Source organism: Panthera uncia, chromosome E3 (assembly GCF_023721935.1).
Source record: "Panthera uncia isolate 11264 chromosome E3, Puncia_PCG_1.0, whole genome shotgun sequence".
Classification (NCBI taxonomy): Eukaryota; Metazoa; Chordata; class Mammalia; order Carnivora; family Felidae; genus Panthera; species Panthera uncia.
In genome coordinates this window covers 4,242,360-4,255,729 of record NC_064815.1, presented here as the reverse complement: position 1 = coordinate 4,255,729, position 13,370 = coordinate 4,242,360, and the positions used below count along the sequence as shown (strand labels likewise).

At 51.7% G+C, this 13,370-nt stretch overlaps 1 long non-coding RNA gene across 1 annotated transcript in view; it reads left to right on the top strand.

Annotated features, from left to right (window-relative positions):
* The first annotated feature begins 11,821 nt into the window (after positions 1 to 11,821).
* The window catches only part of LOC125927893 (uncharacterized), a 5,610-nt gene continuing 4,061 nt past the window's right edge, over positions 11,822 to 13,370 (top strand). Inside the window, exons 1-3 of the long non-coding RNA XR_007459488.1 lie at positions 11,822 to 12,273; positions 12,365 to 12,475; positions 12,678 to 12,853. This is a non-coding gene — a long non-coding RNA (uncharacterized LOC125927893). The remainder of the gene's footprint in view (positions 12,274 to 12,364; positions 12,476 to 12,677; positions 12,854 to 13,370) is intronic.

Sequence of the window (13,370 nt, the reverse complement as noted above, 5' to 3'; positions counted from 1 at the left end):
CCGACTGAGCCACCCAGGCTCAGTTGTTATTTTTGAATGCCCGGCGTCCAGCATTCCTTTTGGGTGTGGTAGCTACCCATCCATCCCTACCTGATTTTAGTGGGGCTGACACTCTCTGACTCCAGGTATGGGCGTGTGATCAGGAATCCTACCATAGGGCTTGGTCACAGGATGGGCACATGATCCACGCTGGACCAGTGAGATTGGGTCATGGGGCTTTTGCTCAAACTGTTGGGAAAAAGGTGTTCTCTTTCCACCCTTTTGGATTGCTTGGCCGATCAGAAGCCTGGAACTGCTGGGGACCATGTTTGCAATCAGAAGAGAAGGGACTGCCTGAGAATGAGACAGGCACAGAGGAGAGCAGAGCCAAAAGATAGAGGGGGGGAGAGAGATTCCTGATGACAGCATTTGAACTCCTGGATCCAGCCATGCCTGAAGCCCTTACCGTGAGTTTCCCATTTATGTAAGCCGATAAATTGCCTTCGATGTAAGTTTCCACCCCTTGCAACCGAAAGACGTCTTAATGACACAATGCGATACAGCTATGTGGGTCACACTCAGGACTAAATGAGCTAAGGATATGTATAGAATACGTGGCTCATAGGGGGCCCGTTAAAGGTAAGCTGTCAGGAATTTCTCTTCGGCCGCCCACCCCCGCCCTCCAGTAAATATAGTTCCAAGTTAAAATCTTCTAAACGTATTAAACAGTTTATAACAGGCATGGATGGGCCTGGCTGCTCGTAGTAGAATAAACACGCAACATCAAACTTTGACATTAACGCCCGTACCCTTGACACCCTGTATTCTTAATCTAAGTTCCAAAAATGCAGCAGAAGAGCGGTGGCTTGGAATAACCATGGGGAATGGTACCAAAACAATCTCAAGAGACACCCTCTGTGTTTGCTCTGCGAGAGGAGGGAAGTGGGGCAGCGTGGAGAGATGGAAATCTGTAAAGACAGTCTTCTCCATCTGCAGAGAATTAAAAAGCAGTTCACAAGTGTGAGGTCTAGAAGTGCTGCTCTCGTGACGGCCACCTCCTCCCTCCCTCCCTCCCTCCTTCTCCTCCTCCTCCTCCTTGGCTGCCCTGAGTTTATCCTGGGACTGAGCTTAGATGTGGGGCCGGGTGGAGGGTGTCCTGGGATTTCTCCCCACCCGGCGAGCCAGGGGGAGGCCGCAGGCGGCTCGGGGTCTCCGTGTTTGGAAAAGCATCCCAGCCGATTATTTACTCTGCGTCTGTCTACTGCCGGCCCACGGTGGCCACACCGGCCCCTCCAGATGCTTCCAGCTGGCCATGCCGCCTGGCCCACCGTGGGGCCTCGCCCGCCTTCCCCACTCAGGCTGCTGGCGTGGGTGGCCAAGGCGACTCCCCCTGTCCCCCCAACCTAGTCCCTCACCGCTTAGAACTTTCTGTACCCCTCCCCGCCCGCCCGCCACCAACCGCTTTGAACTGGCAGGTCAAGGACCAGAGCAAGCCCACAGATGCGTTCTGGTTTGTTCTGTTTTCTTTTGTGTTGTGTTGTTTAATCTGAGCTGGCAGCTAAGACTCAGGAGGCTTCCCGGGGAACTCTGGATTCGGGTCTGTCTTGAACAGATCGGAAGGTCCTGCAATACGGGGTCTGCCTTGCCCCCAGGGGTGAAAATTGGCCCCTGCTAGGCAGCATTTGGGCCCTTATCTGAGTTTCGGTGTCCCCCGGACCTGGGTGCAAGTTAATTATTAGGGAGGGGATCCCTGGAAGCACCGAGGCGGGGGTGGGGAGGAGAGGATGCGGGGAGACCGGGCGTCAGTGGGCAGGCGCTGCTGCGGGCCCGCTGGGCACCTCTGGGAGACGACACGGAACACGCCTCAGAGTCGTGCTGCCCGATGGGGAGTCACCGTTATGTACACACTGTTGACGTACCTGACGGTCAGCTGCAGAGGGGTGTGGGCAGGGCCACCCCAGCGCCCGCCGCACCCTTTAGATGGGGCCTTGTTCGGCCCTTTGATGCAGTCCCCCCCACCCTCCGTGGGGTCTGTCTCCCCAGCAGGGGGCCGTGGATTCCTTCCGTGAGTCCTCATTCGCATATGGCTGATTTTCATACCGAAAACAAACATCCCTCTCTGTTCACATCCCCTTCAAGGGTGGGAAAGAGGACTATAGGCCAAGGATGCTCTGTGGTTAGCTCCCATTCAGGTTCCATGATTTTCTAGAAGGACTCACAGAACTCAGGAAAGTGCCGTTCTTGCTCTGACAAAGGGTACAAAGGAACAGCCCGATGAAGAGGTAGGTAGGGTCTGGCAGGGTCCCGATCACAGGGTCCTCAGTCCCCGTGGACTTGGGGTACATCACATGGATGTGTTCACCAGCCCGGAAGCCCCTTGAACCCGTCATGTAGGGGTTCGTCTTGAGATTTCATGATTCCATAGGCATGATGGGCCACTGGGGAGTGAACCCAGTCTCCGGCCCCTCTCCCCTCCTGGGACCTTCCCATCTTGATCTCAGTCACTTGGCTGGTTTTTCTGGTGACCAGCCCCCATCCTGAAACTGTCTAGGCCCCCTGCCTGGAGTCATGTCATTAACACACGAAAGACCTTCTATCCCTCAGGAAATCCCAAGGGTTCTAGGGGCTCTGTGTAGGAACCCAGGACAAAGACCAAATACATACTTTTTAAAAAATGTTTTATGTATTTTCAAGAGAGAGCACGAGCTGGGAGGGGACACAGAGAGGGACAGGAGATCCGAAGCAGACTGTGTGCTGACAGCACAGAGCCCGACGTGGGGCTCAAGCTCACCAACCGAGAGGCAATGACCCGAGCTGAAGTCAGACTCTCAACTGACTGAGTCACCTAGGTCCCCCCCACCCCACCCCACCAACACAGCAGATACATACGTTTTAAGATGCCCTTCCTGCTTCTGCTGTTTTCCCAGCCTCCTTCAGCTTAAAGATGTTTCATCCTTACTGGAGAGGATCACCTGGGGCCCTGGGCCCTGGAACACCTTTCTTTCCTTTTTTTTAATTTTTTTAAAATTATTTTAACATTTATTTTTGAAGGAGAGAGAGACAGAGCATGAGTGGGGGAGAGGCAGAGAGAGAGGGAGACACAGAATCCGAAGCCGGCTCCAGGCTCTGAGCCATCAGCACAGAGCCCGAGGCAGGGCTCGAACTCGCGAACTATGAGATCATGACCTGGGCCGAAGTCGGACGCCCAGCCGACGCCCAGTGCCCCCCTGTGGGACACCTTTCTGAACCTGAACCTCAGCTGCCTCTCTGCACGTGGGGATCCCCATGGGAGTAGATGAGATGAGCAGGGACATGTGTGAATGGCCTGGCGGGGGGGCCAAAGGGCCACACAGAGCAGCGGTGACCTCCATTACTGTTCCCATCTTAGAGATGAGGAAACTGAGGCGAAGGTGGCTTTACCCAGAGACACCTGGCTCGTGGCAGGGCGAGGCTGGCTCTCTGAGTCCCCATCCCGTGTTCCAGGATGTTCTTTCTGTTCAGCCGCATGTTTCTAGTTCCACCATATCTCAACTCTGCCCCCCCCCCACCAGACAATGCCCTTCCCACTCTTCTCCCAATGAACCCTGGCTTCACTCGGAGCTGCTTCCTCCTGGAAGCCTTCCCTGACTGCCCTTTCCCTGGAAGCCTTCCCTGACTGCCCTTTCCCTCTGGGGGCTCTCCCAGGAGCCCAGTCTGAATCATCAGGGGCCCTACCCTCCCGGAGTTGGCAATGTGTGGAATCATTGATGCCTCCACAGTGAGGCAGGTCTAAACAGGCTGAACAGAGTCTGACACCTCAAACCCAGCTGTGAAGGAATTACCCGGATAATTAGGAGAAAGCAGCCCCAGGGACCTGGCTTCTGGCTGCGTTAACTGTCTCCCCACCCGCCCCAGGTGATACAGGAGCTCAGGTCCCTCTGCCCCGGTGAGTGTCCTTCCTTCTCTCCCGCCACGGGGATCAGACGTGGAAACATAAACCAGAGTCAAGAACCCGACTGGCTGGCCCTCTCGTGGGAAGAGGGCGCCTTCTGGTTGCGCCCCACGTGGGACAGCTTTTGCAGGGAACACGTGCCCCTGTGCCTCTCTGGGGAACAGGACTCTGGGGTAAGGGTGAGGGGACCCGCAGCCGTCAGGAGCCACAGGGGAGGCTCCGACGGTGCCCAATCACCTCCGACCTAGCCAGGTGGAATTTATTCCCAGAGAGGGCTGATTCACCCCTCACATGTCATTTCAGCCCCTCCTGGCCTCCCTGCCCTTTCCAGGGACTCAGACAAACAGAGGAGTGGGGAAGAGGGGGTGAGGAAGTCAGTGGCCAGTTTGTGAGCTGGGGCAGGGGAGCCAAGAGACCCTCTTTCTCTCTGCCAGGGCCCTTTGGGGGCTCAGGGTCCAGGCCTTTCCTGCTCGGTCCTTGGATATCTTTCTGTGCAGATTCCCCGTGCATGGATGCATCCTGCCTGCTGGACAGGCTCCACCAACCGCTGGCCACATGCAGTTTGCTCTGGTCACAGGTGGCCCCACAAGAGGTCGGCCAGTCGTTCCTGTGGAAGCCGCCTGGGAGATGACTAAGGCCTCTCCTTCCTCACTCTCTGCCCGCCTTCCAGAAAACCGACCTAGCTTGGACTTGAGCACCAACCCCCCACCCCCACCCCAGGCTGACCCGGCTGTGGCCCCACTGCCATAAAGAAGAGACACTGGAGCCCAAGGCCGCCACGGCTTGCGGAAGCCACAGCGTCACGGTCCTGGGGAACCACCCGGAGAGGCCCGCTGGTAACTCTGGGCCCAGCCAGCCTTGTTTGTGCAAGATCCACTCCTCCAGTTTCGGTGGCGTGGGCGGTGAGGCTGTGTTTCCAGTCTTCCCCACGGGGCGTGTGGCCACACCGGGCACCTACATGCAGACGAACCTCTTAGCCAGGCTGGGTGGCAAGGTGGTCATGTCAGAGCCCCCAGGGGAGGAGGGAGAGGGAGTGGGAGATGGAGTGCTCATGCTCCTCTGTCCTGACTACAGAACAGCGGCCAAAAAGGCTTGGGGGAACATGCTCTAATTAGCTGCTGCTTTAATAGCTATTTCCAGGCAGTAGTGGGTGGGAGAGTTTTTATAGGCATGTCCTCTGGAGGCAGGGTTGCTAGAGTTAGCAACTAAAACCAGAGAATGTCCAGCTAAATTGGAAGGTCAGATAAACAACAGATAATTTTTAATGTAAATATATCCCATGAAACATTTGGGACATAATTCTGCAAAAAAAAAATATTCATTGTCAATCCAACATTTAAATTTAACTGACTATCCTCTGTTTTTTTTCTGGTAACCATATCTGGGAGGTAGGATAACCCACAAATTTTGAGGCTCCTACCCCTTTGGCTTTTCCTTCCCCCTGCCTTATATTTAGTTGTGCGTATTGGGGGAGAGGGGCTCAAAGTATTTGAATCTGTATTGACATTGGTGACGTATGTCTTGCTGTGTCAACTTTGCTGACATACAAACTGGCCTCCAATTCACGTCCTCCCAGCTCCACCCAAGAGTGAGACCCCGGCCACAGGCGCCAGCTGTTCCTCCTTCTGGGACATCATGGGCCACTTCAAATGGTCATACGGGTTGCACACAGTTCAACGCCATATTTGAAAATACGTCCCTCGGCAATTGTGCAGTGCACGACCTGCACAACCTGCACAACCCCATATAGCAACCCAGTTTGTGTGTCTAGATTTTGACCACCAGGAGCTTGCTTTCTCGCATTTACTCCTCAAATTAGGCCGCCCAAGGGACACCATCCCATTATCCCTCATTCTCTCCAACCAAGGACAACTCGGGCAATCTGGGAAGGCACTGTAGCAGTGTTTAAAAACAGTCGAGTGTCCAGGCTGTGCACAGAAGGGCTTTTGATTCTCAGCGCCGACCTGACATCTGCTGGAGGGGCACTCCCTTCCCGCTGCCCGGAGTGCGCAAAGAGTGGGATTAAAGATTTCCTGCCCGCCTGCCCGCCCTCCACATCCTTTCCCGCTCCTGGGCCTGGCCAACCCCCCAACCTAGGCATAATTTTAGAAACTTAATAGATGCTGTGCTGCACATTCTTGGCCTGGAGCCTGTGGGGGCAGTTCCTAAAAGAATACAGACATTTCTTTCTTAGGCCATGCCAATAGAGATCCTCTGTTTTCCCTGGGGACAGGTTTCTGAGGGGCCATTGTACACGGACAGGCCCCTCACACACTTGCTCCTTTGTGGGGTCCCCCACCACCCCATCCCACCCGGGCTGGATTATTTTGCAGGGTTCGTGCCAGCTTCTCTTCGCCTTTCCTGCGGCCCCCAAAGCTCCCAGGAGCAGTGGGGACAGGGGAGGGGATATGGATTCCAGGACCCCAAGTGGCGATGGCTGTGAAGATCCCTTCGTGCGTCGCTGAGGTCATTTGGTGTCTTGAAACTAAGTGACGGATGAGGGCCTCTGGGCCTGGGCAGGATTTTAGGATCCGGAGCTTGGACGACAGTGAAGGCTTTTGTTTCCTCCCCGAGCCGGGAAAGGCTTCCATGGTCTTTTCAGATCTCAAGGAATTGCCTCGTTCCTGGAACGGGCGTTCTCCAGGCTTCTGGAATTCGAGGAAGCAGCGGGTAGGACGAGGCACAGCCGGAGGCTAGTGTCCTGTGACTGATGTCTCTGCAGCACTTGTGTGCCAGCCTCTGGCTGCAAGCTTCTCCCTTTGTCTTGTCTTCCCTCAACCGTAGCAGATGGGTGACCTCTGATATACCCATTTTACAGATAAGGAAGCTGAGGCTCCAGGAGATAAAGTGCCCGTGGTCACGCGGCGAGAGAGCGGCACAGCCAACACCGAAGCCTGAATCCTCAACCGTGAGCGTGCCCCCACCTACCCAAGTCTTTTATCGCTTGTTTAAAGAACAGCGTCGCTGAGATACCGTTCATGTGACATGCAATTCCCCCGTTCAAGTGCACAGTCCCATCCGTGGCTTTCAGTATCTCGAGCTGTGCAGCTCTCAGCGGTCGGTAGAGCCAGGTTGAGAATGCTCTCGTCATCTCGAAAAGCACCCCTTCCCCCTTCTCTGTCACCTCCAGTCCCCCTGCCCCCTCCCCTCCCCTGCCTTCTGTCCCTATGGATCTGCCCCTCCCGGACACTGCATGTAAATGGAATCAGACAAAATGTGGCCCGTTGTGTGTCTGGCTTCTTTCACGGAACATCGTCCGCATCGGGGCGTGTGTCAAACTTTATTCCTTTTACGGCCGAGTAATGTCCCTGATGTGGACGGACCGCACAGTCATGGGTTTGTCCTTGGATGGACCCTTCAGTTGTTTCCACCTTTCGGTTATTGTTAATAGTGCTGCCGTGAACGTTCCGGGCAAGTTTTCAGTTCTCTGGGGAGTCCCCGTTCCTAAGAAAGCTGTTCTGGTGCCTGCCGCTGTGCCTTTCTCTTGCCGGGACTTCCCTCCCTGGGCTTCCCCCCTGCCCAGTCAGGTCTGACCTGTGCCTCCGGCCCCAGCGCACATCCCTTTTCTCACAGTGGTCACTCTCTGTTCTCAGCTTCTGTCAGAGGCAGGGAGGTTGCTCGGCCCTTGCGTCCTTTGCCCCGTTACCCTCTTGCTGTGTGATGTCGGGCTGCTCACTCAGCCTCTCTGGACCCCAGTACCTTTATCTGTGAAATGAGGACCTAAGTCTGACCCCATGGGGATGCTGCGGGGGACGAGACGGTAAGAGCTCTGTGTGCTGGGAGCCTGGAGCGTTGAAGACGTGCCCTCTCCAGCCGGGGGTTCTTACCCGGCCCAAGTTCCAGCCCCAAGCAGGCCTTGGTTGTTGTCCTAAACCACGCTCGGCCTGCCTTCAAGGAGCAGTGCGAGAGTGCAGGTTTTCAACCGCGTGCAAATTTACTGCCCAGACACATTTAGCAATGGGCCTCTTCTGTTGTCACAGTGGGGTGAGGGCTGCTCCTGGCATCTGGCGGATGGAGGCCAGGGCGGCTGCCAAGCGTCCTTCAGGGCACAGGATGGCCCCCAACGGAGAAATACCTACCCAGCTCCACCTGCTAACAGCACCTGATCGAACGATAGTATCGTCACTCATTTTTCGTGTGCGCATTTATTTCTTGATCAAAATGCTTTTCGTTGACGTAGACGGACATAGAACATTGCGTCAGTTTCAGGTTCTAGCCTGTTGATGCGATGCTTGTATACGTTGTGAAATGATCGCCTCGATAATTACTACTGTGTAATTACTGTCACGCCACAGTCACAAAAACTTTTTTTTTCTTTTGATGAATGCTCCGGATCTGCTCTCTTAGCAGTTGTCAAATACACACCTCGATAGTATTACTTAAATAGTTTTCTTTAATGTTTATTTATTTTTGAGAGACAGAGAGAGAGCACGAGTGGGGAAGGAGCAGAGAGAGAGAGGGAGACACAGAATCCGAAGCAGGTTCCAGGCTCCGAGCCATCAGCACAGAGCCCGACGCGGGGCTCGAACTCACGACCGCGAGATCATGGCCTGAGCCGAAGTCAGACGCTTAACATGACATTCTCGTGACTCATTCATTTTATAACTAGATGTTTGTACCTCTTGATCGTTTTCATCCATTCGGCCTCCTACCCGGCCTGCGGCCAGCCGCCGCCAAGCTGTTCTCCGTTATCTGTGCGTTTTGTTTGGTTTTATTTGTTTGTCCTGTTTTTTAGATTACACATGTGAGTGAAATCATCCAGTGTTTGTCTTTCTCTGTCTGACTTACGTCACTTCGTGTGATGCCTTCAAGGTCCATCCGCGCTGTCGGAAATGGCCAGATTTCCTTCTGTGTAATGGCCGAGCAGTATTACTCTGTATATACACACCACGTAGTCTCTACCCGTATATCCATCCGTGGACACTGAGGCTGTTTCCGTATCTTGGCTGTTGCGAATAACGCTGCAGTGGGCACGAGAGTGCAGGTATCTTCCCAAAGAAGCGTTTGTGTTTTCTTTGGGTCAATATCCAAGAACGGAATTGCGGCATCAGATGGCAGCTCTGGTTTTAATATTTTGAGGAAACCTCCACACCGTTTTCCACGGTGGCTGTGCCGGTGTGCGTTCCCCCCAGCAGGGCACGAGGGTCCCCTTTCCTCCACGTCCTCGCCAACACCTGCTGGCTCTTGTCTTTCTGACTCTAGCCACTCTGACAGGTGTGAAGTGGTATCTCCTGGTGGTTTTGATTTGCATTTCCCTGGTGATGGGTGGTGATGAGCCTCTTTTCGTGGGCCTGTTGCCCACCTGTCTGTTTTCTTTGGGAAAAAAAAGTTCCGATCCTCTGCCCATCTTAAAATTGGATTGTTTGTTGTTTCGATATTGACTTGTATGAATTCTTATCTTTCTTTGTTTTGGATATTAATCCTTTACTGGGTATATGGTTTATAAATAGCTTCCTCCATTCTGTAGGCTGCCTTTTCGTTTTGTTAATTTTTTTTTCTTTTTTTTTTTTCATTTATTCATTTTTGAGAGACAGAGAGAGACAGAGCACAAGAGGGGAAGGGGCAGAGAGAGAGGGAGAGGGAGATACAGAATCCGAAGCAGGCTCCAGGCTCTGAGCTGTCAGCACAGAGCCCGATGCGGGGCTCGAACTCATGGACCGCGAGATCATGACCCGAGCCGGAGTCGGACGCCTAACCGACTGAGCCACCCAGGCGCCCCAATATTTTTTTTCTACGCAGAAGACTTATAGTTAGATGTGGTCCCATCTGTTTGTTTTTGCTTTTGTTCACCTCGCCTTTGGGGTCGGCTCCAGGAAAAAATCATCATCCAGAGCTATGTCAAGGAGTTCACCACCTGTTTTCTTCTAGGAGTTTTATGGTTTCAGGTCTTAAAGGTAAGTCTTGAATACATTTGGAGTTAATTTTTGTGCATGGTGTAAGAAAGTGGTCCAGTTTCACTCTTTTGCATGTGGCCGTCCAGTTTTCCCAGCACTGTTTATTGAAGAGACTGTCCTTTACCCACTGTAAATTCTTGCCTCCCTTGTCGTAAATTAACTGACCTTATATGCGTGGGTGTTTTTCTGGGTTCTCCGTTCTGCTCTATTGATACTTCTGTCTGTCTCGATGCCAAGACCACAGTCCTGATTACTGTAGCTTTGTAGCATAATTTCAAATCAGGGAGTTTGATGCCTCTGGCTTTGATCTCAAGATTGCTTTGGCTGTTTGTGATCTTCCGTGGTTCCATACGAATGTTAGGGTTGTTTGTTCTATTTCCGCGAAAAATGCCGTTGGAATTTTGACAGGCATTGCATTGAATCTGTAGATTGCTTTGGGTAGTCTAGACGTTTTAACAACATTAATTCTTCCAACCTGTAAGCATGGAATATCTTTCCGTTTATTTGTGTCTTCTTCAATTTCTTTCATCAATATCTTTCAGTTTTCAGTGTACCGGCCTTTCATCTCTTTGATTATATTTATTCCTAGGTATTTTATTCTTTTTTTTTTAACGTTTATGTACTATTAAGAGACAGAGAGAGACAGAGCATGAGCATGGGAGGGGCAGAGAGAGAAGGAGACGCAGAATCTGAAGCAGAGTCCAGGCTCTGAGCTGTCAGCACAGAGCCCGACGTGGGGCTCGAACCCATGGACTGTGAGATCATGACCTGAGCCCAAGTCAGACGCTTAACCAACTGAGCCACCCAGGCACCCTGGTATGTTATTCTTTTTGATGCCATTCTAAATGGGATTGTTTTCTTAGTCCCTCTTTCTGATAGGTTGTCATTACTATATAAAAATGCAGGGGCGCCTGGGTGGCGCAGTCGGTTAAGCGTCCGACTTCAGCCAGGTCACGATCTCGCGGTCCGTGAGTTCGAGCCCCGCGTCGGGCTCTGGGCTGATGGCTCGGAGCCTGGAGCCTGTTTCCGATTCTGTGTCTCCCTCTCTCTCTGCCCCTCCCCCGTTCATGCTCTGTCTCTCTCTGTCCCAAAAATTAAAAAAAAAAAAAAAAAAAAATGCAGCCAACCTTTGCATATTGACTTTGTACCCTATAACTTTTTTGAATTTATTAGTTCTAATGGTTTTTTGTGGCGTCTTTAGGGTTTTCTGTGTATAAAATCATGTTGTCTACAAATAGTGACAGGTTTACTTCTTCCTTTCCAAGTTGAATGCCCTTTGTTTCTTTTACCTGCCTAATTGCTGTGGCTAGCATTTCTAATGCTTTGTTGAATAAGCGTTGTGAGAGTGGCTATCCTTGTCTCTCTCCTGATCTTAAAGGAAGATCACCACTTCCTTTTCACCACTGAGTATGATATTAGCTGTGGGCTTTTCAGACATGCCTTTATTATATTGCAGTATGTTCTGTTCATACCCACTTTGTTGAGAGTGTTTATCATAAATGGATGTTGAATTTTGTCAAGAGCTTTTTCTGCATCTATTGAGATGATACATGATTGTTATCTTTCCTTTTGTTAATGTGGTGCATCGCGTTGATTCATTTGTGGATGTGGAGCCATCTTTGCATCCTCAGAGTAAATCTCTGTATATATTTATTTATAAACTTGCCCTTCGCCAAAATGGATTAGAAACAACTAGGGGTGCCTGGGTGGCTTACTCAGTTAAGCATCAGACTCTTGATTTCGGCTCAGGTCATGATCTCACGGTTTGTGAGTTCAAGCCCCATATCAGGCTCTGTGTTGACAGCTGTGGAGCCTGCTTGGGACCCTCTCCCTCTCTTTCTCTCTCTGCCCCTTCCTCGTCCCCCCCCCCTCAGAAAATAATAAATAAACTTAAAAAAGTAACTAACAAAGATAGCAACAAAACAATAGGATTTTTTAAAATGAGGAAACGGTCATAAAAAAATAGGAGAAAAGAAAAATAAAACATCACCCATGTTAAAGCACACTACTGCTTACAGAGCTGGGATGTACCTGTGGTCTGAGTTTCCCAGTGGCCAGAGCCAAAAGGGAAACAATCAATTTCAAGATGTTCACCCTTCCAAGATTGAAAACAAATTAAGAGCTCAAGGGAAGTTTGGCTTTTCTGGATCTGAAGAACTCAAGGCTTTTCTCTTGTCTGCCTTTTATACAGGGGCCGCAGCAATGTGCTCAAGCTGACAGCACTGTCCTCAACAGCAGCCCTCCACAGTATTGAGTGCCACATTCTCCAAAGCAGGTCTGTGACCTAAGGCTGAGGCCAGCTCGGCAAAGGGAGCCCTTTTCTAAGCATCTAACCTGAGTCTGGTGGTTTACTTTCCCGACATGATGGCAGAAGGCAAGGCCCCATGCTTTAAGCAGTTCAGAACAGTGATGGGAGCAGGGGCTCTGGATCCAGACCGCCTGGGGTCAGGATCCGGATTTTCTCCCCAGGTAACTGTGGGACCCTGGGCCTTTCCCTGAGGCTTTCTGAATTCAGTTTCCTTATCCATCACATGGGGCAGAGCTACTACTTACTTTACAGGGCTGATGGCAGAAGGACATGAAATAATACGGACCCAAGGCTGAGCCCAATGCTGGCAAATGTAGATGCTTCATGCATATCAACTCTTGTTCTGTTCACGGAGGGTGCTTGGTACATGCTTTTGGAACCCCTGCATTCGGTACGCGTCGTGAAGGATTCAGCCTTCGGGGTGGGGCGTATGCTATGGGATCCAGACCCGCCCTGGAAAGCAGGGCAAGGAAGGTTTTGGGTCGTGGGACACCTGCAGCTGGACACGGTCAGTTATGATCCTGCTGTGTTCCTGCTGAAAACCTTCTCTGATTCCTCGTCGCAGGAGAGCAGCCTTCGAATGCTGTATCCCAGGCACGTGGGGCTCGTCCCTGACTCACCACCAACCTTTCCGCTCTACACCCACCTGCCTCCTATAGTAACCCCGGATGCCAGCCCGTCGTCAACTCACCAGGCCTTGCTCGTGCAGTGTCCTCTTCCCACGTCTGCCTCGCTCACGTAGTAAGACTTGCTCGAAGCATCGACCCCTTGATTGTTTTAAAGTGTTTAAAAGTTTATTTACTTATTTTGAGAGAGAGAGTGAGAGAGAGAGAATGAGTGGAGGAGGGGCAGAGGGTCTGAAGCAGGCTCTGTGCTGCCAGAGGAGAGTCCGATGTGGGGCTCGAACTCACAAACCGTGAGATCATGACCTGAGCAGTAGTCGGACGCTTAACCAACTGAGCCACCCAGGCGCCCTTCAGCCCCTTTAAAAAGTGTTGAATTTCCTACCCACTAGGGAACAGTGGTTTCTTCCTTGTATCCTCCCCAGGTATTCCCCTAAGTCTGCTGTCAGAATGCATATTCACTCACTCATTCATTCATTCACTGATTCGTTCACTCACTCATTCATTCATTCACTCATTCATTCATTCATTCACAAATTCTTCACTCTTTCATTCACTCATTCATTCACTCACTCACTCATTCATTCCTTCATTCATTCGCTCATTTATTCACTCATTCTTTCTTTCATTCACTC